General features: G+C 39.6%; 1 pseudogene; it reads left to right on the top strand.

Moving 5' to 3' along the window:
- Positions 1 to 16,281: 16,281 nt before the first annotated feature.
- LOC132422278 (histone deacetylase 2 pseudogene) lies at positions 16,282 to 17,866 on the top strand (annotated as a pseudogene).
- Positions 17,867 to 25,770: the final 7,904 nt, after the last annotated feature.

Genomic DNA, 25,770 nt, shown 5'->3' with positions numbered 1-25,770 from the left:
ACTCTTTTTGTGTCTTTCCCGCACTCACAGACTGGCCAGGCAGAATACGTTTCCATTTGCTCCTTCAGGTCCATTTCCACCCTTCTCCACTCTGCCATGCGCCCCAGGAGGCTGGCCGGGAAGAACAGCGTCAATGGTTCAGCCAATAAAAGGCACTGGAAGGAGGAGAGAGGTTGACAGAGAGGTCAGGGTATTTTTGACCTCAGTCTCTGCTGCTGTGGTCCTGTTCTTCTCCTGAGAGTCAAACTCCTGTCAGACGGCTCCTCTCCCACATTACAGCTCTGACTAAATTCCAATAACTCCACCTTCTCTTTGGCCCCTTCAAGCTTCAGGGCAGTAATGGCCACTCCCCATCATCAGCCCCCTTGGCTTCACCATCCCTTCTGACTCCATATCCCTGGCCATGCCTCTACAAATAGACCCTTTTTTTTTTTTTTTTTTTTTGTGGTACGCAGGCCTCTCACTGCTGTGGCCTCTCCCGTTGCGGAGCACAGGCTCTGGACGCGCAAGCTCTATGGCCACAGCTCACAGGCCCAGCCGCTCCGCGGCATGTGGGATCTTCCCGGACCGGGGCACGAACCCGCGTCCCCTGCATCGGCAGGCGGACTCTCAACCACTGCGCCACCAGGGAAGCCCCACTTCATTTTACAAATGAAGAAACTGAAGCCCAGAGACGGGAAATGATTTTCCTAACGAGAAAGAGCTAGTATTGATCAGGATTTGGACATGGGTTAAAAACTTCGAAAAGACTTATTTCATCTGCCATTTTGGTCCCTTGTTTCTGGGCAGACATACGGTTTGAACTTTGTCATTAACTAGCTTTGTGATGTTGGACAATTCTCTTTACCTCTCTGGGCTTCAGTTTCCTTATCTGTGAAATGAAGAGGCAGAGCTAAAGAAATTTAAGCTCCAAAATTACTGGATACTAATGTGTATGTAAACGTATTACCCCATAATGGGTTGTTTCAGTCAGGATTCAGAAGTCACTCTAGCTATTTAAACAGAAGGAAATTCAATACAGAAAGTTAGGTGCTTACAAAGGCAATTGGAAGGAAGAGGGGAGCAGGAACTGGGGTGATCTGCCAGGAATGATGCCCAGAGCCATCCTGCTGAGATGTGGGACCCCTGGGCTAGAGGCAGGTGATAAAGCAAAACGATTACGGGCTTGACATCAAATAGCCCTTGGTAACGCCTCCAGCTTTCCCACTTATGAGTGTGGCAATGTAGATAGCCTTTCTGAGCCCTATAAGACCAGATAACAAATGTGAAAATATCTAGCACATAGTAGGTAGTCAATTAAGTTGTGCCCTTGTGCCCTCTTCCCTCCTCCTTCTGAGGTAGAAATATGCTTATCTGGAAATAGAAGGAAACCTGTGCAAGCTGCAACAATGGGAAATAATGATAAAGAAGTAAGATGGGGCCAGAGAATAGGTTTTCCTAAAAAAAAAAAAAAAAAAAAAGGTAGGTAAACAAGCTTGAATTATATAGGCAATAGGGGCTGATGGTAGTTTTTAGATAGAAAAATGATATGAGAAATTTGGTGCTTTGGCAAGATAAATATGACAACCATATTCAAGAAGTAAGTTGTTCTCTCAATGGTTAATAAGAGCTGCATTCCTTTGTCAGTCTCTTTAAAAGAATGTTCCTTCCAATTTCATGGAAAACGCCCCTTGGGAAGCCACAGCGTAGACTATAATCCTTGTTTAGTAGGAAATATTTAATTGAAACAATGCCTCTCTTTGTTAAGCATAGAAGAATATTGTATCCTTCCAATAGGTGTGGTACTGCGGGCCTGGGACATAGGCTCCCTGAGTCCTAGACAGAGGGCTGAGAAATAGAGAGGTCATGGTAAGAAGACCTAACTCCAGTAAGATAGTGTCCCTCAAAAGGTGCACAACTGGGAAGCCACGGAACGAGAAGTTACATCAACCAGGAAAGCTAAAGTATGCCCCATCCCACAACTATGTGGGAATCACACAGACAAGAAAACAGCAGAGATCCTCCAATCGGCCCAGGCATGAGTTTTCAAGCTCTTAGTAACATGGGATCTGTAAAATCACTTAGGACCTCAAATGATTACAACTTGAGTGACCTTAGACATAGAAAAAAGTTTGTAGTTCCTTCCAACGTCAAGAAATTTTAGAACTGAAATCTACCTTGGAGTGTATCTAGTAGTTGCTTAAATACACATCCGGTAGGTGCTTAATAAATTTGGAGTGAACAAATTATCTACCAAAAATCTCTCATGAGTTTTTTCAGTTCTATTGAGATACAACTGCCACACAACATTGTATTAGTCCAAGGTGTACTAAACATAATGATTTGATACACGTGTGTATTGCTAAAGGATCACCACAATAGGTTTAGTTAACATCAGTCACCTCACATAGTTGCAATTTTTTTTCTTGTGATTAGAACTTTAAAGGTCCACTTTCTTAGCAACTTTCAAATGTGTGATAGAGTATTGTTAACTCTAGTCACCGTGTTGTGCATTACTTCCCCAGGACTTATTTATCTTATAACTGGAAGTTTGTACCTTTTGACCACTTTTACACCCTGCTCCCTGCCCATTCCCTGCCTCTGGCAACCACCAATCTGTTCTCTATTTCTGTGAGTTTGGTTTTTATAGATTTCACATGTAAATGAAGTCATACAGTATTTGTCATTCTCTGCCTGACCTACTTCATTAGCATAATGCCCTCAAGGTCCATCCATGTTATTGTAAATGGCAGGATTTCCTCCCTTTTTATGGCTGAATAATATGTATACTGCATTTTCCTTATCCATTCATCCGTTGATGGACGCTTAGGTTGTTTCCATGTCTTGGCTATTATAAATAATGCTGCAACAAACATGGGGATGCATATATCTTTTCAAAATAGTGATTTCATTTCCTTCGGATATATACCCAGAAGTGGAATTGCTGGATCCTATGGAAGTTCTATTTTTAATGTTTTGAGGAATCTCCACTGTTTTCCATGTCGGCTGCACCAATTGACATTCATACCAACAGTGCACAGGGGTTCGTTTTTCTCCACATCTTCACCAGCACTTGTTATCTCTTGTCTTTTTGGTAACAGCCATTTAACGGGGGTAAGGTGATATCTCATTGTGTTGATTTGCATTTCCCTGGTGATTAGTGATGTTGAGCACCTTTTCATGTACCTGTTGGCCATTTGTATGTCTTCTTTGGGAAAATGTCTATTTAGTTCCTCTGCCCATTTTTACTCAGATTAGTTTTTTTTTTTTTTGCTATTGAGTTGTGTATGTTCTTTATATATTTTGGATATGAAACCTCTATCAGACATGTGATTTGCAAATTTCCCCATTTCGTAGGCGCTTTTTCATTTTGTTGCTTCTTTTGTTATGCAGAGGCTCTTTAGTTTGGTATACTTCCGTTTGTTTATTCTTGCTTTTGCTTTTGGTGTTAAATCCATAAAAACGTTGCCAAGACTGATGTCAAGGAGCTTACCATCTATGTTTTCTTCTGTGAGCTTTACGATTAGAAGTCTTACATTCAAATCTTAATCCAGTTTGAGGTTAATCTTTAATCCAGTTTGAGTTTAATCCAGATTTTTGTGTACAGTGTAAGATTGGGGTCCAGTTTCATTCTTTGAATACAGCTGTCCAGTTTTCCCAACACCATTTATTGATGAGACTATCATTTCCTCATTGTATATTCTTGGCTCCTTTGTTGTAAATTAATTGACCATATAGGCATGGGTTTGTTTCTGGGCTCTCTATTATATTCCATTGATATATGTGTCTGTTTTTATGCCAATACTATAATGTTTTGATTACTATATATTTGTAATATAGTTTGAAATCAGGAAGCATGATGCTTTCACCTTTGTTCTTCTTTCTCAAGATTGCTTTGGCTATTTAGGGTTTTTTGTGATTCCTTACAAATTCTAGGATTATTTTTTCTATTTTTGTGAAAAATGCCATTGAAACTTTTGATAGGGATTGCATTGAACCTGTAGATCACTTTAGGTAGTAAAACATTTTAACAATGTCAATTCCTCCAGTCCATGAGCACATAGTATCTTTCTATTTATTTGTGTCATCTTCAAGTTCTTTCATCAGTTTCTTATAGTTTTTAGTGTACAGATCTTTCACCTCCTTGGTCAAATTTATTCGTAGGAGTTTTATTATTTTGCTGCAATTGTAAATGAGATTTTTTAAAAAATTTGTCTTTCTGATAGTTTGTATTAGTGTATAGAAATGCAACTGATTTTTGTATATTAATTTTGTATCCTGCAACTTTACTGAATTTGTTCATTAGTTCTCACAGTTTTTTGGTAGTCTTTAGGGTTTTCTATATATAATATGTAATCTGTAAATAGAGACAGTTTTACTGCTTCTTTTCCAATTTAGATGCCCTTTATTTCTTTTTCTTGCTAATTGCTCTGGTTAGGACTTCCAGTACTATGTTGAATAAAAGTGGTGAGAGTATCTTTGTCTTATTCCTTATCTTAGAGGAAATGCTTTCAACTTTTCACTGCTGAGTATGATATTAGCTGTGCACTTGTTACATATGGCCTCATTATGTTGAGGTATGTTCCTTCTTTGCCCATTTTGTTGAGAGTTGTTATCATGAATGGATGTTGAATTTTGTCGAATGCTTTCTCTGCATCTATTGAGATGATCATATGATTTTTATCCTTCATTTTTTTGATGTGATATATCACATTGATTGACTTGCAGGTGTTGAACCATGCTTGCATCCCTCAAAAAGTCCCCTTGGATCATAGTGTGTACTCTTTGTAATGAATTGTTGAATTCAGTTTGCTAGTATTTTGTTAGAATTTTTGTATTATATTCATCAGGGATACTGGAGTATAATCTTTTTTTCTCTTGTAGTGTCCTTGTCTGGTTTTGGTGCCACAGTAATGCTGCCTCCATAAAATAAGTTTGGGAGTATTCCCTTCTCTTCCATTGTTTTGGAATAGTTTGAGAAGGACCAGTATTAATTCCTCTTTAAATGTTTGGTAGAATTAACCAGTGAAGCCATGTGGTCCTGAACTTTTGTTTGTTGAGAGATTTTTGATTACTGATTCATTCTCCTTACTAGTAATTTGTCTGTTCAGATTTTCTATTTCTTCATGTTTGTAAGTTATGTTTCCAGAAATTTATACTATGTTGTCCAATAGAAGAAGAAAGAGAACAAAAGAATTACAAAACAGCCAGAAAATAATTAACAAAACGGCAATAGTAAGTCCATACGTTATCAATAATTACTTTAAGTGTAAAGGTACTAAATTCTCCAATCAAAAGACACAGAATGACCAAATGGATAAAAAAACAAGACTCAACTATATGCTGTCTACAAAAGGACCACTTCAGCTTTAAGGACACACACCGACTCAAAGTAAAGAAATGGGAAAAGACATTCCACGCAAATGAAACCAAAAGAAAGCTAAGGTAGCTATACTTATATCAGACAAAATAGACTTTAGAACAAAGAGTATAATAAGAGACAAAGAAGGTCATTATATAATGATAAAGGGATCAATCCAACAAGAGGCTATAACATTTATATATATATTTGCACCCAACATAGGAGCACCCAAATATATAAAGCAAATATTTGACACACCTGAAGGGAGAAATATACAGCAATACAATAATGTAAGAGAATTTAATACTCTACTTTCAACAATGGGTAGATTATCCAGACAGAAAATCAATAAAGGAACACTGGACTTAAGATACATGTTAGATCACAAGAACTTAACAGACATTTATAGAACATCCCATTCAAAAGCAACAGAATACACATTTTTCTCAAGTACACACAGAACATTCTCCAGGATAAATTATATGTTTAGCCAAAATAGAAGTCTTTAACTTAACTTTACATCTCAAGGAACTAGAAAAAGAAGAACAACTAAGAACAAACAAACTAAGCCCAAAGTTAGTAGAAAGAAGGAAATAACAAAGACCACAGCAGAAATAAATAAATAGACTAAAAATACAATAGAAAAGATCAATGAAACTAAGAGATGGTGTTTTGAAAAGATAAACAAGATAGATAAGCCTTTCGCTAGACTCACCAAGAAAAAAAGAGAGAAGACTCAAGTAAATAAAATTAGAAATGAAAGAGGAGACTACAGCTCATACCACAGAAATACAAAGGATTATAAGAGACTACTATGACCAATTATATGCCAATAAAAGTCTTCATTTTTAAAATGAAGTAGCCAAAAACTGAAGTGTTAAGTAACTGGACCAAGGTCACCAACTAGATAGGGGTAGAGCCAGGTCTAAAACTCAAGTCTCCTGACTTTCAATTGAACGTTTTATCTTACTCCATGTTGCCTTTGGCTCTTGTGTCTGAGGGAATTGGGTGTACATACATCATGGTATTGCCTATGAGAAATGTTTAGGATCAAAAACAGATAATTATATCCATCTTCCTGGGCCTCTATTAGGTTCTTGTGACCCACAGGTCTCCATGGTGACATCCAGGAGTGGAAGCACCACTTCTACAATGCACTCAAGAGAGTCATACCAAGAACATGGCTTGTAGAGCCAAGCCAAAGGACAAGTTACGGGGTAGGGGCTGGCTCAGTATGCATGGATTTCTTCTGAACCCTCAATTTTTACTGAAAGTACTAAACATCTCCTCTGGCTTCCTCTGGTGTCAAAACATGAACACGACACAGGCAAAGTGGGGTCTTGAAATACTACTAACAAATGTGACACATATACAAGGGACGAAGAAAGTAAGAAAGAAAGAAATGAAGAGATAAAAGAGGAGAGAGAGAGGGAGAGGGAGAGAGACAGACAGAAAGAGAGACAGAGAGGGAAAGTGAGAGAGCAGAATAAGAGCTAGGACAGGGAGACAGTAAATAGATGCATATGCCAATGAAGCCATTTTTTCCTGGGCCACACCCTCCACCAGAAATCTGAAAGCTGGGCTCTTTTTCAGGATCTCTGAAGCTGTTTTGAGTTTCTTTCCATAGTTTCTAGGCGACTGTTTTTCACCAGGATCCCTGTGGGGAAACGGTTATTCTCTCAGCTCAGTGAGGGCTATTGACAAAGACTGGTTCTTCCTTGGAGGTAAAGAGTGACTTCTGTGAGGCTGAGGGAGAAAGTCTAACATCTCTAAGAGTTAAGACCCCCCAGCTTAACAAGTTGTCACAGCCGCCACTCCTGCCAGTGGGAGCATCTTGCCAGTTGCCTCAGTAACAGCAGATGCTTCACAGTGTGGCCCTTGGCGACAGTAACAAGGAGCACTGACTCTGCTCACAAACAACAGAAGCTCCTGTGATGAACCATGGAGATAACTGTCAGCATTTACTTATGTCAGTGCCTTTTTTAAGCCTCAGCATCTCTCAACTCATCTAGCAGCTTCTGTGCTTTTCAACAGGAGGAAGACTGCATACAACTCTCTCAGCCCTACGTCTCGAGGCCAACTCCCAGCAAGGTCCTGGTACCCTTTGGCCAAGAATTTCACATTTTCATATACACCCTAGAAAAAAGTCTCATATATGTTCACAAGGAGACCTGCAAAGTGATTCACTGAAGCATCTTTGTGATGGAAAAATCTTGGAAACTACTTAAACATTCATCCACAGGATATGAGATAAATACACGTTGCTGCATTCGAAGAGTTTACATTAAATAGAGTAGATAAAACGAACAAAACGGAGCTAAATGTAGCAACCAGGATGAATTTCAGAAATATAATAATGAGGAAGAAAAACTATATACAGAGATACTTTTTACATAAAGTTTGAAAGCATGGACAATTATGCTTTTTACTATACATGGAGGGAGTGGGAAGGAACCTGAAGAAAGTGAGAAAAAAATCATGGCAATATTTGGGGAAAGAGGATTCAAAGTAGAGAAAAAAGCAAGGGTCTAAGGCCTGAGGTGAAAACGTATTTGATGAGTTTCAGTAAGAGCAAGCAAGTGGATGTGGCTGGAGCAGAACATGTCGGGGAAGGGAAAGTATAGGAAATAAGGTCAGAGAGGTAGCCAATTGTCAGAACATGAACGACGGCCTTGCAGTTGCCATTAGAAAGTTTGGGCCCAGAAGCCTGTGGTATGACGCCTAAAATTAAGGCCCAATATTATGTCCTGCACTGACATGGGTAAGGGCGGAGTAAGAAGGCCTTGTCACACCAGAAGGGCTGCCCCCATTCTGCTTCTGCAGAAAAGATCCCCTTGCCAAACACCCGTCTTAACAACTGGACCAGTTAGAGTTCCCGCTTACCCCAGAATTATTCAACCAATCACATCCTCCTGTGGGAACCAGTGGGCACCATTCCCTCTTAATACTACAAAGCCTCCCTGTTACCACTCCTGGCGCTTCACTCTGTTCCTGAGTGCAACTCCCATGCGGCCATGTGTGGTGCGTAGTGGACTCCTCCCCTAGACTGTGAGTGTATGTGAATGTGCTGTCGTCAGTCTCATCTGTCCAGTGCCCAGGAAATGGCTACAATGGTCTGTGCTTGATCCCAGACACAGAATCCCCCCCTCACCAATGGGGTGAATAGGAAGCAATGGTAACAGAGTCACATGATTTGACTTATGCTTTAAATGGATACTGGCTTCTGTTGAGAATGAGCTACGAGGAGGTGAAAACAAAAACATAACTACCAGATATGGGGTGGGGGCCTGATCCAGACATGACCATCATCTCACATAGAGGACAGTGGAAGAGGCGGTGGGGAGATGGGCCTGGATCTGAGATCAAATGTGGGTGTGAAAGAAAACGTCACTACTTTTGTTCCGATAACTGGTGGCCATTTTTTCATGCTGGAAAACCGGGAGAAGGGCTGTTGTACAGTGAAACTCCCTGTCTTATACAAGTTGTCACACAAATCAGAAAAAAAGGGAAAGAGTCTAACTCATTTGGTTTTAATACCATATCCAGGGCAAGAAGACAAAATTGTCTATAGATACAGGTTCACTTATGAACATGCACATGAAAACCCTAATTAAAATATCAGCAATTAGAATTCAATGATGACGAAGAGCTTCAAGATGGTGGAAGAGCAAGACGCGGAGATCACCTTCTTCCCCACAGATACATCAGAAATACATCCACATGTGGAACAATTCCTACAGAACACCTACTGAATGCTGGCAGAAGACCTCAGACCTCCCAAAAGGCAAGAAATTCCCCACGTACCTGGGTAGGGCAAAAGAAAAAAGAATAAACAGAGACAAAAGGATAGGGACGGGACCTGCACCAGTGGGAGGGAGCTGTGAAGGAGGAAAGGTTTCCACCCACTAGGAAGCCCCTTCGCGGGCGGAGACTGCGGGTGCCGAAGGGGGAAAGCTTCGGAGCCACGGAGGAGAGCGCAGCAACAGGGGTGCGGAGGGCAAAGCGGAGAGATTCCCGCACAGAGGATCAGGGCCGACCAGCACTCACCAGCCTGAGAAGCTTGTCTGCTCACCCGCCGGGGCGAGTGGGGCTGGGAGTTGACGCTCGGGCTTCGGCTGCCGGGAGAGGACTGGGGTTGGCGGCGTGAACACAGCCTGCAGGGGGTTAGTGCACCACGGCTAGCCAGGAGGGAGTCCGGGGAAAAGTCTGGACCTGCCGAAGAGGCAAGAAACTTTTTCTTGTCTCTTTGTTTCCTGGTGCGAGAGGAGAGGGGATTAAGAGCGCTGCTTAAAGGAGCTCCAGAGACAGGCGCGAGCTGCGGCTAACAGCGCGGACCCCAGAGATGGGCATGAGACACTAACACTGCTGCTTCCGCCACCAAGAAGCCTGTGAACAACCACAGGTCACTACCCCACCTCCCCTCGCGGGAGCCTGTGCAGCCCACCACTGCCAGGGTCCCGTGAATGCAGGGACAACTTCCCCGGGAGAACGCACAGCGCTCCTCAGGCCGGTGCAATGTCCTGCCAGCCTCTGCCGCCGCAGGCTCGCCCCGCATCCATACCCCTCCCTCCCCACGGCCTGAGTGAGCCAGAGCCCACAAAGCAGCTGCTCCTTTAACCCCATCCTGTCTGAGCAAAGAACAGATGCCCTCCGGCGACCTACACGCAGAGGCGGGGCCAAATCCGAAGCTGAACCCTGGGAGCTGTTCGAACAAAGAAGAGAAAGGGAAATCTCTCCCAGCAGCCTCAGAAGCAGAGGATTAAATCTCCACAATCAACTTGATGTACCTGCATCTGTGGAATACCTGAATAGACAACGAATCATCCCAAATTGAGGAGGTGGACTTTGGGAGCAATGATATATATATATTCTTTTTCCCTTTTTCCCTTTTTGTGAGTGTGTATGTGTATGCTTCTCTGTGTGATTTTGTTTCATAGCTTTGCTTTTACCATTTGTCCTAAGGTTCTGTCTGTACCTTTTTTTTTCTTTTTACTTAAAAAAATTTTTTTTAATAATTATTTTTTATTTTAATAACTTTATTTTATTTATTTTACTTTATTTTATTTTATCTTCTTTCTCTCTTTCCTACCTTTTATTCTGAGCCATGTGGATGAAAGGCCCTTGGTGCTCCGGCCAGGCATCAGGGCTGTGCCTCTGAGGTGGGAGAGCCAAGTTCAGGACACTGGTCCACAAGAGACCTCCCAGCTCCACGTAATATGAAATGGCAAAAATCTCCCAGAGATCTCCATCTCAATGCCAAGACCCAGCTTCACTCAACAACCAGCAAGCTACAGTGCTGGATATCCTATGCCAAACAACTAGCAAGACAGGAACACAACCCCATCCATTAGCAGAGAGGCTGGCTAAAATCATAATAAGGCCACAGATATCCCAAAAAACACCACCGGATGAGGACCTGCCCACCAGAAAGACAAGATCCAGCCTCATCCACCAGAACACAGGCACTAGTTCCCTCCACCAAGAAGCCTACAAAACCCACTGAACCTACCTTAGCCACTGGGGACAGACAGCAAAAACAACGGGAACTATGAACTGGCAGCCTGCGAAAAGGAGACCCCAAACACAGCAAGTGAAGCAAAATGAGAAGACAGAGAAACACAGAACAGATGAAGGAGCAAGGTAAAAACCTACCAGACCTAATAAATGAAGAGGAAATAGGCAGTCGACCTGAAAAAGAATTCAGAATAATGATAGTAAAGATGATCCAAAATCTTGGAAATAGAATAGAGAAAATACAAGACATGTTTAACAAGAACCTAGAAGAACTAAAGAGCAAACAAACAGTGATGAACAACACAATAAATGAAATTAAAAATTCTCTAGAAGGGATCAATAGCAAAATAACTGACGCAGAAGAACGAATAAGTGACCTGGAAGATAAAATAGTGGAAATAACTACTGCAGAGCAGAATAAAGGAAAAAGAATGAAAAGAATTGAGGACAGTCTCAGAGACCTCTGGGACAACATTAATGCACCAACATTCGAATTATAGGAGTCACAGAAGAAGAAGAGAAAAAAAAAGGGACTGAGAAAATATTTGAAGAGATTATAGTTGAGAATTTCCCTTATTTGGGAAAGGAAATAGTTAATCAAGTCCAGGAAGCACAGAGAGTCCCATACAGGATAAATCCAAGGAGAAACACACCAAGACATATATTAATCAAACTATCAAAAATTAAATACAAAGAAAAAATATTGAAAGCAACAAGGGAAAAACAACAAATAATACACAAGGGACTCCCCATAAGGTTAACAGCTGATCTTTCAGCAGAAACTGTAAGCCAGAAGGGAGTGGCAGAACATATTTAAAGTGATGCAAGAGAAAAACCTACAACCAAGATTACTCTACCCAGCAAGGATCTCATTCAGATTTGATGGAGAAATTAAAACTTTTACAGACAAGCAAAAGCTAAGAGAATTCAGCACCACCAAACCAGCTAATGCTAAAGGAACTTATATAGGCAGGAAACACAAGAGAAGGAAAAGACCTACAATAACAAACCCCAAACAATTAAGAAAATGGTAATAGGAACATACATATCAATAATTACCTTAAGTGTAAATGAATTAAATGCTCCAACCAAAAGACATAGACTGGCTGAATGGATACAAAAACAAGACCTGTATAAATGTTGTCTACAATAGACCCACTTCAGACCTAGGGACACATACAGACTGAAAGTGAGGGGATGCAAAAAGGTATTCCATGCAAATGGAAATCAAAAGAAAGCTGGAATAGCAATTCTCATATCAGACAAAATGACTTTAAAATAAAGACTATTACAAGAGACAAAGAAGGAAACTACATAATGATCAAAGGAACGATCCAAGAAGAAGATATAACAATTGTAAATATTTGTGCACCCAACATAGGAGCACCTCAATACATAAGGCAAATGCAAACAGCCATAAAAGGGGAAATCGACAGTAACACAATCATAAGTAGAGGACTTTAACACCCCACTTTCACCAATGGACAGATCATGCAAAATGAAAATAAGTAAGGAAACACAAGCTTTAAATGATACATTAAACAAGATGGACTTAATTAATATTTATAGGACATTCCATCCAAACACAACAGAATACACATTCTTCTCAAGTGCTCATGGAACATTCTGCAGGATAGGTTATATCTTGGGTCACAAATCAAGCCTGGGTAAATTTAAGAAAATTGAAATCATATGAAGTATCTTTTCCAACCACAATACTATGAGACTAGATATCAATTACAGGAAAAGATCTGTAAAAAATACAAACACATGGTGGCTAAAAAAAGCACTACTTAATAACCAAGAGATCATTCAAGAAATCAAAGAGAGGAAATTAAAAAATACCTAGAAACAAATGACAATGAAAACACAACGACCCAAAACCTATGGGATGCAGCAAAAGCAGTTCTAGGAGGGAAGCTTATAGCAATACAATCCTACCTTAAGAAATAAGAAACATCTCAAATAAACAACCTAACCTTACACCTAAAGCAATTAGAGAAAGAAGAACAAAAAAACCCCGAAGTTAGAAGGAAAGAAATCATAAAGATCAGATCAGAAATAAATAAAAAAGAAATGAAGGAAACAACAGCAAAGGTCAATAAAAGTAAAAGGTGGTTCTTTGAGAAGATAAACAAAATTGATAAACCACTAGCCAGACGCATCAAGAAAAAAACGGAGAAAACTCAAATCAATAGAATTAGAAATGAAAAAGAAGTAACTGCAGAAATACAAAGGATCATGAGAGATTACTACAAGCAACTATATGCCAATAAGATGGACAACCTAGAAGAAATGGACAAATTCGTAGAAATGCACAACCTTCTGAGACTGAACCAGGAAGAAATAGAGAATATGAACAGCCCAATCACAAGCACTGAAATTGAAACTGTGATTAAAGAACTTCCAACAAACAAAAGCCCAGGACCAGACGGTTTCACAGGCAAATTCTATCAAACATTTAGAGAAGAGCTAACACCAATCCTTGTCAAACTCTTCCAAAATACAGCAGAGGGAGGAACACTCCCAAACTCATTTTACGAGGCCACCATCACCCTGATACCAAAACCAGACAAGGATGTTACAAAGAAAGAAAACTACAGGTCAATATCGCTGATGAGCATAGATGCAAAAATCCTCAACAAAATACTAGCAAACAGAATCCAACAGCACATTAAAAGGATCATACACTATGATCAAGTGGGGTTTATCCCAGGAATGCAAGGATTCTTCAGTATATGCAAATCAATCAGTGTGATAAACCATATTAACAAATTGCAGGAGAGAAACCATATGATCATCTCAATCGATGCAGAGAAAGCTTCTGACAAAATTCAAGACCCATTTATGATAAAAACCCTCCAGAAAGCAGGCATAGAGGAAACTTTACTCAACATAATAAAGGCCATATATGACAAACCCACAGCCAACATCATCCTCAATGGTGAAAAAATGAAACCATTTCCACTAAGATCAGGAACAAGACAAGGTTGCCCACACTCACCACTATTATTCAACATAGTTTTGGAAGTTTTAGCCACAGAAATCAGAGAAGAAAAAGAAATAAAAGGAATCCAAATCAGAAAAGAAGAAGTAAAGCTGTCACTGTTTGCAGATGCCATGATACTATACATACAGAATCCTAAAGATGCTACCAGAAAACTACTAGAGCTAATCAATGAACCTGGAAAAATAGCAGGATAGAAAATTAATGGACAGAAATCTCTTGCATTCCTATACATTAATGATGAAAAATCTGAAAGAGAAATTAAGAAAACACTCCCATTTACCGTTGCAATAAAAAGAATATAATATCTAGGAATAAACCTACAAAAGGAGAAAAAAGACCTGCATGCAGAAAACTATAAGACACTGATGAAAGAAAGATGATACAAATAGATGGAGAGATATACTATTTTCTTGGATTGGAAGAATCAATATTGTGAAAATGACTGTACTACCCAAAGCAATCTACAGATTCAATGCAATCCCTATCAAATTACCACTGGCATTTTTCACAGAACTAGAACAAAAAATTTCACAATTTGTATGGAAACACAAAAGACCCTGAATAGCCAAAGCAATCTTGAGAAAGAAAAACGGAGCTGGAGGAATCAGGCTCCCTGACTTCAGACTAAACTACAAAGCTACAGTAATCAATACAGTATGGTACTGGCACAAAAACTGAAATATAGATCAATGGAACAAGATAGAAAGTCCAGAGATAAAGCCACGCACATATGGTCACCTTATCTTTGATAAAGGAGGCAAGAATATACAGTGGAGAAGAGACAGCCTCTTCAATAAGTGGTGCTGGGAAAACTGGACAGCTACATGTAAAAGTATGAAATGAGAACACTCCCTAACACCATACACAAAAATAAACTCAAAATGGATTAAAGAGCTAAATGTAAGACCAGACACTATGAAACTCTTAGAGGAAAACATAGGCAGAACACTCTATGACATAAATCACAGCTAGATACTTTTTGACCCACCTCCTAAAGAAATGGAAATAAAAACATAAATAAACAAATGGGACCTAATGAAACTTAAAAGCTTTTGCACAGCAAAGGAAACCATAAACAAGACGAAAAGGCAACCCTCAGAATGGGAGAAAATATTTTCAGACGAAGCAACTGACAAAAGATTAATCTCCAAAATATACAACCAACTCATACAGCACAATATCAAAAAAACAAACAACCCAATCCAAAAATGGGCAGAAGACTTTAATAGACATTTTTCCAAAAAAGATACACAGACTGTCAACAAACACATGGATGGATGCTCAACATCACTAATCATTAGAGAAATGCAAATCAAAACTGCAATGAGGTATCACCTCACACCAGTTAGAATAGCCATCACCAAAAAATCTACAAACAATAAATGCTGGCGAGGGTGGGGAGAAAAGGGAACCCTCTTGCCATGTTGGTGGGAATGTAATTGATACAGCCACTGTGGAGAACAGCATGGAGGTTCCTTAAAAAACTAAAAATAGAACTACCATATGACCCAGCAATCCCACTACTGGGCATATACCCTGAGAAAACCATAATTCAAAAAGAGTCATGTACCAAAATGTTCACTGCAGCTCTATTTACAATAGCCAGGACATGGAAGCAACCTAAATGTCCATCAACAGATGAATGCATAAAGAAGATGTGGCACATACATACAATGGAATATTACTCAGCCACAAAAAGGAACAAAATTGAGTAATTTGTAGTGAGGTGGATGGACCTAGAATCTGTCATACAGAGTGAAGTATGTCAGAAGGAGAAACACAAATACCATTTGCTAACACATATATATGGAATCTAAGGAAAAGAAAAAAAATGGTCATGAAGAACCTAGGGGCAAGACGGGAATAAAGACACAGACCTACTAGAGAATGGACTTGAGGATATGGGGAGGGGGATGGGTAAGCTGTGCGAAAGTGAGAGAGTGGCATGGACATATATACACTACCAAACGTAAAATAAATAGCTAGTGGAAAGCAACGGCATAGCACAGGGAGATCAGCTCTGTGCTTTGTGACCACCTAGAGGGGTATGATAGGGAGTGTGGGAGGGAGGGAGATGCAAGAGGGAAGAGATATGGGAACATATGTATATGTATAGCTGATTCACTTTGTTATATAGCAGAAACTAACACACCATTGTAAAGCAATTATACTCCAATAAAGATGTTAAAAAAATAATAATAGGTGCTCTCGTCACTCAGCCGGGCGGTACCGAGCCCTCCCAGCACTCCCCTCCTCTCCTCCCTCCGGCCCTCCGGCCTGCCTTTCCCCGCGGCACTGCCACCCCCCCCCCCACCTTCGCCCCAGCCCTCTTCTCTTCCCGCCGAGCGAGCCGCGGCAGCAGCAGCAGCAGCAGCAGCCAGAGGAGGAGCCGGAGGCGGTGGTGGCCGGGTAGCCCATGGCGTACAGTCAGGGAGGCAGCAAGAAGAAGAAAGCCTGCTACTACTACTACGATGGTGATATTGGAAATTATTATTACGGACAGGGTCATCCCATGAAACCTCATAGGATCCGCATGACCCATAACTTGCTGCTAAATTATGGCTTGTATAGAAAAATGGAAATATATAGTCCCCATAAAGCCACTGCTGAAGAAATGACAAAATACCACAGCAATGAGTACATCAAATTTCTACGTTCAATAAGACCAGATAACACGTTCGAGTATAGTAAGCAGATGCAGAGATTTAATGGTGGAGAAGATTGTCCAGTGTTTGATGGGCTCTTTGAGTTTTGTCAGCTTTCATCTGGTGGTTCAGTTGCTGGGGCTGTGAAGTTGAACCGACAACAAACTGATATGGCTGTTAACTGGGCTGCAGGATTACATCATGCTAAGAAATCAGAAGCATCAGGATTCTGTTATGTTAATGATATTGTGCTTGCCATCCTTGAATTACTAAAGTATCATCAGAGAGTCTTATATATTGATATTGATATCCATCATGGTGATGGTGTTGAAGAAGCTTTTTATACAACAGATCGTGTAATGACTGTATCATTCCACAAATATGGGGAATACTTTCCTGGAACGGGAGACTTGAGGGATATTGGTGCAGGAAAAGGCAAATACTATGCTGTCAATTTTCCAGTGAGAGATGGTATAGATGATGAATCATATGGGCAGATATTTAAGCCTATTATCTCAAAAGTGATGGAGATGTATCAACCTACTGCTGTGGTGCTACAGTGTGGTGCAGACTCACTATCCGGTGATAGGCTTGGTTGCTTCAATTTGACAGTCAAAGGTCATGCTAAATGTGCAGAAGTTGTAAAAACTTTCAATTTACCATTACTGATGCTTGCGGGAGGTGGATACACAATCCGCAATGTTGCTCGATGTTGGACATATGAGAGTGCTGTTGCCCTTGATTGTGAGATTCCCAGTGAACTGCCATATAATGATTACTTTGAGAATTTTGGACCAGACTTCAAACTGCATATTAGTCCTTCAAACGTGACAAACCAGAACACTCCAGAATATACGGAAAAGATAAAACAGCGTTTATCTGAAAATTTACGCATGTTGCCACATGCAGCTGGCGTCCAAATGCAAGCTATTCCAGAAGATGCAGTTCATGAAGACAGTGGAGATGAAGATGGAGAAGATCCAGACAAGAGAATTTCTATTCGGGCATCAGACAAACGGATAGCTTGTGATGAAGAATTCTCAGATTCTGAGGACGAAGGAGAGGGAGGTCGCAGAAATGTGGCTGATCATAAGAAAGGAGCAAAGAAAGCTAGAACTGAAGAAGACAAGAAGGAAACGGAGGACAAAAAAACAGATGTTAAAGAAGATAAGTCCAAGGACAGTAGTGGTGAAAAAAACAGATACCAAAGGAGCCAAATCAGAAGAGCTCAGCAACTCCTGAATTTGAGAGTCTCATCACTTTCAGTGAGAAAATATTGGGAAGAAAAATGTTTTCTTTTTGAAGACTTCTGGCTTCATTTTTTAGTACTTTGTCATGGACTGTATTTATTTTCAAAATGGCTTTTTTTGGTTTTGTTTTTCTTGGCAAGTTTTACTGTGAGTTTTCTAATTATGAAGCAGAATTTCTTTTCTCCACCATGCTTTATGTGATAGTATTTAAAACTGATGTGTTATTATGTCAAAAAACTGCTCTATTCAAGAAGTAATTGGCCGTTCTGAGCTGATTTTTCCATCTTTTGTAATTATCTTTATTAAAAAATTGTACTTGATAAAAAAATAATAATAATAATAAATAAATACTAAGAATTCAATGATGAAATTAAAGCATGATCAAATAGGGCCCATTTAAGAAAAATGGTTTAAGAAGTGAAAATATAAAACTATTAAAATAATTCATCACATTAATGAACTATAGAAGCAAAATTACATGAGTATCTCAACAAAAGCAGAAAAAGCACTGGATAAAATTCAATATCTATGTTTTTTTTAATAAACTCTTAGAAAACTAGGAATAGAGCGAAGCTTCTTTAACCTGATAAGAGCTTTCTACCAACCATCTACTGCAATCGTCAAGTTTAATTTAAAAGTTTAGCTGCAATTTCCTTAAGGTCAAGAACAAGACATGAATGACTTGGTATCATTGCCATTCTTTAACAGAGTACAGGAAGTCCTGGTCACTGCATTAAGAACATGAAGGAAGGAGACCAAATTGTTATTATTTCCAGTTAAAAATATCATGATCAAATGCACAGAAAATCTAAGAAATCAGTAAACTGCTAAAATTAAAAGGGAGTTCAGCAAGTTTGTTAGGTATAAAAACAATGTGTAAAATTTAATAGTGTTCCTATGAATAGGCAATAACTCGATAGGCAACATAATAGAATGTAAGATACTATTAATGGTAGCAACAAAAACTATAAAATATGTAGATATCAACCAAAGAAAGAACATCTTTATAGAGAATAAATTTTAAACTATTAAAGCACAAATCAGAAAACCTAAACAAATGAAACATTAAATAACATATAGATTAACACCTTGCTCTGACATCATCGAATTAAGTTTTCCTTGATTAGTTTCTAAATTCAATGCAATTACAATCAAAATCCCAGAGTGAAATTTTTAACATGAAAAACAATTCCAAAATTTATGTAGAAAAATAAGAATTTTCAAAGAGTTAAGGCAAAATCAAAAAAGAAGATATATCAGGTATTGGAACACATTACAAACGAAGGAAACCTTTATTGATAAAGCTAACAGAAGTGGCAGGCTGTTAGCTTTATCAATAAAGTGGCAGACTGGGAGAAAATAATGACAACAGCTAAAACCCACAAATAATTAAATTTTAAAATACGTGAAGAAACTTTTGTAATTCAGTGTCCTCAAGTCCATTCTCTATGCCTGAATCTTTATTCCTGTCCTGCCCCTAGGTTCATCAGAATCATTTTTTTTTTAGATTCCATATATAAGTGTTAGCATATGATATTTGTTTTTCTCTACTTCACTCTGTATGACAGACTTTAGTCCATCCACCTCACTACAAATAACTCAATTTCATTTCTTTATACGGCTGAGTAATATCCCATTGTATATATGTGCCACATCTTCTTTATCCATTCATCTGTCGATGGACACTTAGGTTGCTTCCATGTCCTGGCTATTGTAAATAGTGCTGAATGAACATTGTGGTACATGTCTCTTTTTGAATTATGGTTTTCTCAGGGTATATGCCCAGTAGTGGGATTGCTGGGTCATATGGTAGTTCTATTTTCAGTTTTTTAAGGACCCTCCATACATGGCATGTTTAAATCCATGTGGCTGTCAGTATTTCTGGCCAATGGAGCACTGTGAAAGGAATGAAAAATACAGATAATAGAAAAGGTCATTTATCCACACTGACTCTTTTTAAAAGATATGCAGTAATGCAATTTCCAAATCATGCCAATGATTGTCCAAAATTAGAAGGAAAAGTGCCTACAGAGTTAGGAAGAGGAAATTACAAAGCAGGGTTTTAGGTATCAGCGTGTACTAAGCCAGGTAAGCAGACTGTGGAAAGTACCTCGAGGGCCATCATTTTGAGACCCTGCAAAGTAGATAAGGAAGGGAAATTTAAAACCAGGGCTCTCCACCCATCCTCCAGAAGAATGCTTTAATTTCTTTGTCTCTAATATCAAACGTGGAGGCTAGCAAGCTGCTGCCAACAGCTGGAAGCCTGCCATTCTGATGGAATGCTGCTATCCCTGTGAAGGCATCAATATCATGAACAATTCTGAACACATGAGAAGAGCCACCAAGGCCATACAAAAGTCTGGGGGCCCAGCCAGGATTAGAACACCAGCCTCAGCCACAATGTTAAATACAGTGAGAGTGCATATGGGGGTGGGAGTCAAGACAGGATGGTTTCCAAGAACCCAATGCTTGAAAGCCCAAAGACAGAATCTTGAGGATGCCCTGGTGTAAGCAGCATTGTTATTCAAGTAAATAGACCCCTGCCCTTCTTGCTTACTTTCCTTCTCTCTCTCTTCCTCAGCTATGTCCTACTACTTTTTCATGCCCCCAAATGTGGAGCTTTTTGGTATTGGCTCTGTAATCCAGTGCATACGTTCCTATCTCTGGGGGCAAACAATTGCACTGTATGTAAATTTTCCCCTACTGCATGCCAAAAGAAAGTCAAATGTCTTCTGTTCGCTGTCCTTTACGCTGTCTTTCTATTAGATTTCTTCCTGTGAACTCTGACTTCTGCTGGTAATCTATTTTCACCCTTTCAGCAGCAATGAAAACTTAGAGTGATGTTCAATCTTTGTGGGGTAACAGAGAGCAAATCATTAACTCTGAGTACACTCCAATGCCAAGCAAGGTTTTCCCCAAAATCACTCCTTGGAAAAAAGAGGGAATTGCTTTATATTCTGAGTTTCTTACTAGAGGATGTTCTCATCCTTATTTTATTTCTAATAACACCATTCTTTGCAGGGAAGACACACTATCCTGAAACACTCATAATCAATGCAAGATTCTGATGTTTATAAGTGGAATCGGTGAACTTTAATACATATTTATTTTTTCTTTCCCTTGTATGAATGGCCTCATATTTGCAAGAGTGGATGTTGATGGGCACAAGCTTTCTAAATATCACTTTTTAAAATATTACAGTAAGTGGTTACATAGTGGATGTTGAAAATATGTAACTGCAGGATGAAAGAAAACAACTGTCATAGTACTGTGCTGTGGCTTGGAATAAGACTGAAATACAATAGTGGAGAAAATATGACTATAGTAACATTATGTAAAATATGAAATAATATATAAAGTGATATTAAAATATCAATTTTATAAGTGTACAAAATGATTAAATATATGTAACTAAGTTAATAACTTAAGTATTTATACGTAGGTGATTGGTGCTTTTTAGGTACATCTCTAAAATTTTTGGTGAGGGGGGATGGGGGGACTTATTCGGAGGATGGCAGAGGGTCTCATGTTTGGCATTGCCTTCTACTAGGGCATGTACAGTAGATATACAGACAGTGGCTGAATACTAACTATGGTTCCTGGGGAAGAACTACCAACACTTCACAGCGAGTTCTTTTCTTTCCCCAGTGTTATTGTGAAAGTATGTTTGCCTAACAGTCCTTATCTTGATTCCAGATCCTTAGTAAATGTTGGCTCTTTTCTACACATGACCATGGTAGTTTGTGAAAAAAGCACTCTGGGTCCTACACAAGGAAATGAGTGTTTGAAGTATTACTTCAAAAGTAGCCACTTTAGGAGACTCTATACATCTATTCAAAGAATGCCAGTCACGGGCCAAAGCTGCTGCGGAAGCTGCTTTGAGGACTGTCTTCCAAGAGTCAGTTCATAGGCCAAGTGACAGAGCCAGGCTCTGCCCTTTATAGGCAGCCCTGTTATTCTAGTTTTTAACCCCAAATGGTTACACTCACGCCATTTGCCAGATTGGCCTCTGGATGACTTTCAGCTCTTTCCAGAAATCATTAAATCCACTCCCTTCCACTGGCTCCCATCCCCCAACCCCAGCCCAAAGGATGAAGACTTGGCACAGAGCCGGACGCTCAGAAAAATGCTTTGCAAACTCCGAAGACAGTTCCACAAGAGGAGTTCCAAATGTTTAGAGGAAAAACAACACAGTTAGAGTAAGTATATGACCTCCCAATGAGAATGAGCTGAAAAGAGACAACATTCCTTTGAGTTTAAGTACAGGGAGATTTGTTTTTAAAAATCACTTTATATTCTTACCTCATGTTTGAAATGTGCAAGGCTTGCATTTCATACCAGGTTGTCAGGTATAGCAAAAACTTGTATCTGCTTACTGTTTAATCAAAATAGAAAGCCTTAGGCTTTTTTTTTTTTTTTTTAGGGACGAACCTTATAAACCGAAGCCCAATTGACAAACCTGCTATGTACTTTAGCAAGAATCAGTGAAGTAAAATGAATGGGCAAACTTGGATTCTTTAGCAAAACAGTGAAAGCATCATCTCAAGTAACAATGCTAAACATGGAACTATAGGCAAGGATGATGCAGTATAGAAGTAATGAATCATCATCTTCAGTTATTCATTAATAGAGGGTCTGAAAGTTAAAGTTATATGGACTTGTCTCATTTGCAACCCTGGTTAATAATATCAATATCTTTCCTCCTACATTTTGGTTCCAACATGTTACATTCTCTTCATATATCATATTCTGGTTTTATCTTTACTGGGCAGTTATTTTGTTATAAATTTATTAGTATTCATTTTTCAACACAATCTCCCAGCACATAACCTATTCCCTGTTTGGAAATTACACATTTTTAGCAACTTATTTTTATTCTTTCAAGCCACTAGGGTATCTTTTAGTAAGTTCACTGAGGCAGTAATTTCCCAAGTAGGAGTAGCTGACCCTTTAAATATTGTCAAATGGCCAACTTGTGAGTTGATAGGAAGATCCAATAAATGCAGACATAATGCAACCCAAACCAGTTAAGAAATATGACTTTGGGGATTTAAAAAGAGAAAGTGAGTCCAGGGAGATGTGCTAATTCTTTTGGAGAGAACTGTAAAAGTAGGGAATGAAGGAAAACAAATTAGACTTTACATGTTTGGATATCAGAAGAGCATTTGATTCAGAAGAGGAATCTTACGGTTAGATTAATTCAAGCTGGGTTGACTATTTGAAGAGTAAGATGCGTAATTCTAATATGGTACTGGTTAGACTCACAGATCTCAATGCCTCTAGAGAGAGCATGGGGGTGCCAAACACAGACCATGAAGGTGAGTCCTTTCACTGTGCAGTAATTTTAGGAAACTTCTTCCAGGAACTTCACCCAGAGGAAAACCCAAAGGAAACAGAAACAATTTACATTTGTCCACACTACAGCATTTCTCTGGATTCTGCCAGGTACTTTTTAGATATTCTCAGATCAATTCCTCATTCCCACCTCTGGTACCTCACTGCAGCAATAGCAGACATTGAGAGCGTGTCTGCAGTTGTCAAATGCTTTCTGCGTACGTGACTGGCTCAGATCCACACAACCATTTTGTGGCTTAGATTTGTTTCTTCCACTTGAATGTAAGCTCCAGGAGGGAGGAATTTTGTCTGTCTGATCTACTGTTATATCCTCAGAACCCAGAAGAGTGCCAGGTACGTGGAAGGCATCAGCAACCATTTGTTGACTTTTATGGGTGAGGAAACTCAGGGACTTCCAGAGACTAATAATGACATATTTGTTAAGCTCCCTGAAATCTTCAGACAGCTGTTCTATTTATCCTGTTTTTGCAGACTGCCATACTCTACGAGGGCACTACCTTCCTTTTTTGTCATAATTACTATACACACATACAGTAATACATATATATTTGCTATTGTTTCTTGTTTTTTACTTAACCCTTCTCCTGAACAATTACATCTAAGAAATCATGAGTTTGGTGTGCTAGTTATGTAATAAATTGTTTTCTAATACACATAAAAATAAATACTAAGCTTTAAATTTAAAAAGGAATAAAAACTTTGGGCACGCACCACCAGAAATCATCTCACATGGTACCAGGTGCTATGCCTACCACGTTTGGGCTGACACTGTTATACTGGATCCTTACAATAACCCTGTGGGAGAGGTCTCATGAGCAAAGCAGAGTAGGCACTGTTAGCTCATCTACCAGTGAGTTAACTGAGAGGGGTGGACACAGAGTCACACAGCTAATAAGTGGTAGATTTAGAACTCTGAACCCCGCAGTATTTCTCATGGCCAATTTACTCTCTTCCACTATTTTACTACTCCCCCAGCATTCCTGGGGAAATCTACAGCTAAGCTGGTATCTGCTCTTTCTTGGGGTGGCTTCCTACCCTAAGGGTCTAGCTTAGAGCTGTTTGCAAGCAATCTTGAAAGGGTGAAACAGATACCTTAGGTAGGCCTTAATTTGTAATTGTAGTCAAAGGAGGAAGCACATGCTAAAAAACTGTTGGTGAAAACTGTGTCTCATTGGTAATAATGAGCACAGGACAGAAAAGGGTAGAGAGTTGGGCGGTGAAAGGAAAAAAATAGAAATTAGCTTAGAAAAACATACTCCCAGGATGCTTATTTGCACGTACTATAAAACCAGGTAAGGCTCATTTGACATAATCATGTCAACAACAGTTCAAGTAGATGAGCCTGCCTACTACGTACCAGGTCTGTTACCTGCACTATCTCATGTATTCCTCATGGCAGGTAGGTTTCTCGCTCAGAGTAACCTTCTCAGGATCACAGACCTGAGAGAGAACAGAAACAGACTTTGAACAGGGTCTCTCTAGTACCTTCTTTCCTTTCCCTCTCTGCAGTTGTTACCTCAGTGGTGGTGAAGCATTCGTATGTACATGCTTACATTTTGGTCAGATGATGAGACCAAATAACGCTGTACACCAAAGCTAAAAGCTTACATGACCTACAGGCCTGGTGGGATGGGCAGCTCTGAGATGTGGTCATGGTTTTGTGGTCCATATTCATCTGAGATCTGGCCTAAACCTTTGGATGACTATGAAGCAGCTATAGGAGCTGTTTTATACCAACTTACATTGAGTGGACCAAGGGTCCCTACTGAACTGTGCAGTAAAGTCCTGAAGTTGCCTAAGGTGCCCACAAAATCCTTAGGACTGGTCTGAATGAACAGAGTGAGCCAAGGTCAAGTGGCTAAAAGTCCAAGAAAGAAGCCTTCCAAGGCTGCCATAATCTTGGCCCATATTTTTTAAAGTGACTGGAATGATCTTGCATCTGAGTTCAAGAAAAGACGATAAGGGAAGTGTCAAAATCTGTCCTCCCAGCTATCATTCTGCTGACTGATAGCTTCATGTGCTATATTAACAGCTCTCAGCTCTCCCAAGCATTTAGCATCATATTCTGATAGATGGTAGATGTCAAAGAACAGATGGTCTAGGGAGCCAGAGATGTTTTTTTCCAAATACATCCCCTGTCTTTAACCTTTCAGCAGGCTATGATGAAAACACCTTATAAATCTATTTTTTTAAACCACTTAGTATTTTAAACCGAAGAGAGGAAGTAAAAAACAAAAACAAAACTCTTTAGCAATGCATCTCAGTTCACACACCTTAGTTTCAGGAAGTCTTGACCAAAGTCTAAACAAAACACCCTCCGTAATTCCAGCCCATTACTCTATCCTCAACAGAAACTAAAGAGAAAGTTCTCACAATGGGGAAAACGCCCACATTTTGAAGGGTCGGAGAAGGAAGCTCCAGTTGACTACCTATGGAGGAGTGGAGAGAAATTAGGAATTCCAGGACTCACACGAGGCTGGTAGCTTTATATGGCAAGGAAGAAACGGCACAGAACAGTTGGATGTACAGAGCTGCAGATAAACGAGTTCCATATGGAGAGAGGAAAGGAATAGAAGGCCTGCCTGTGTTTCTTCAGACAGTATCTCTTTAGAAAAGCTAAGCTTGTAATTAGGGTCATAATTTCTCTCTTGTACC

The sequence above is a fragment of the Delphinus delphis genome, chromosome 3, assembly GCF_949987515.2.
Source record: "Delphinus delphis chromosome 3, mDelDel1.2, whole genome shotgun sequence".
In the NCBI taxonomy this organism is placed as follows: domain Eukaryota; kingdom Metazoa; phylum Chordata; class Mammalia; order Artiodactyla; family Delphinidae; genus Delphinus; species Delphinus delphis.
This window is presented reverse-complemented; position numbering and strand designations above follow the sequence as displayed.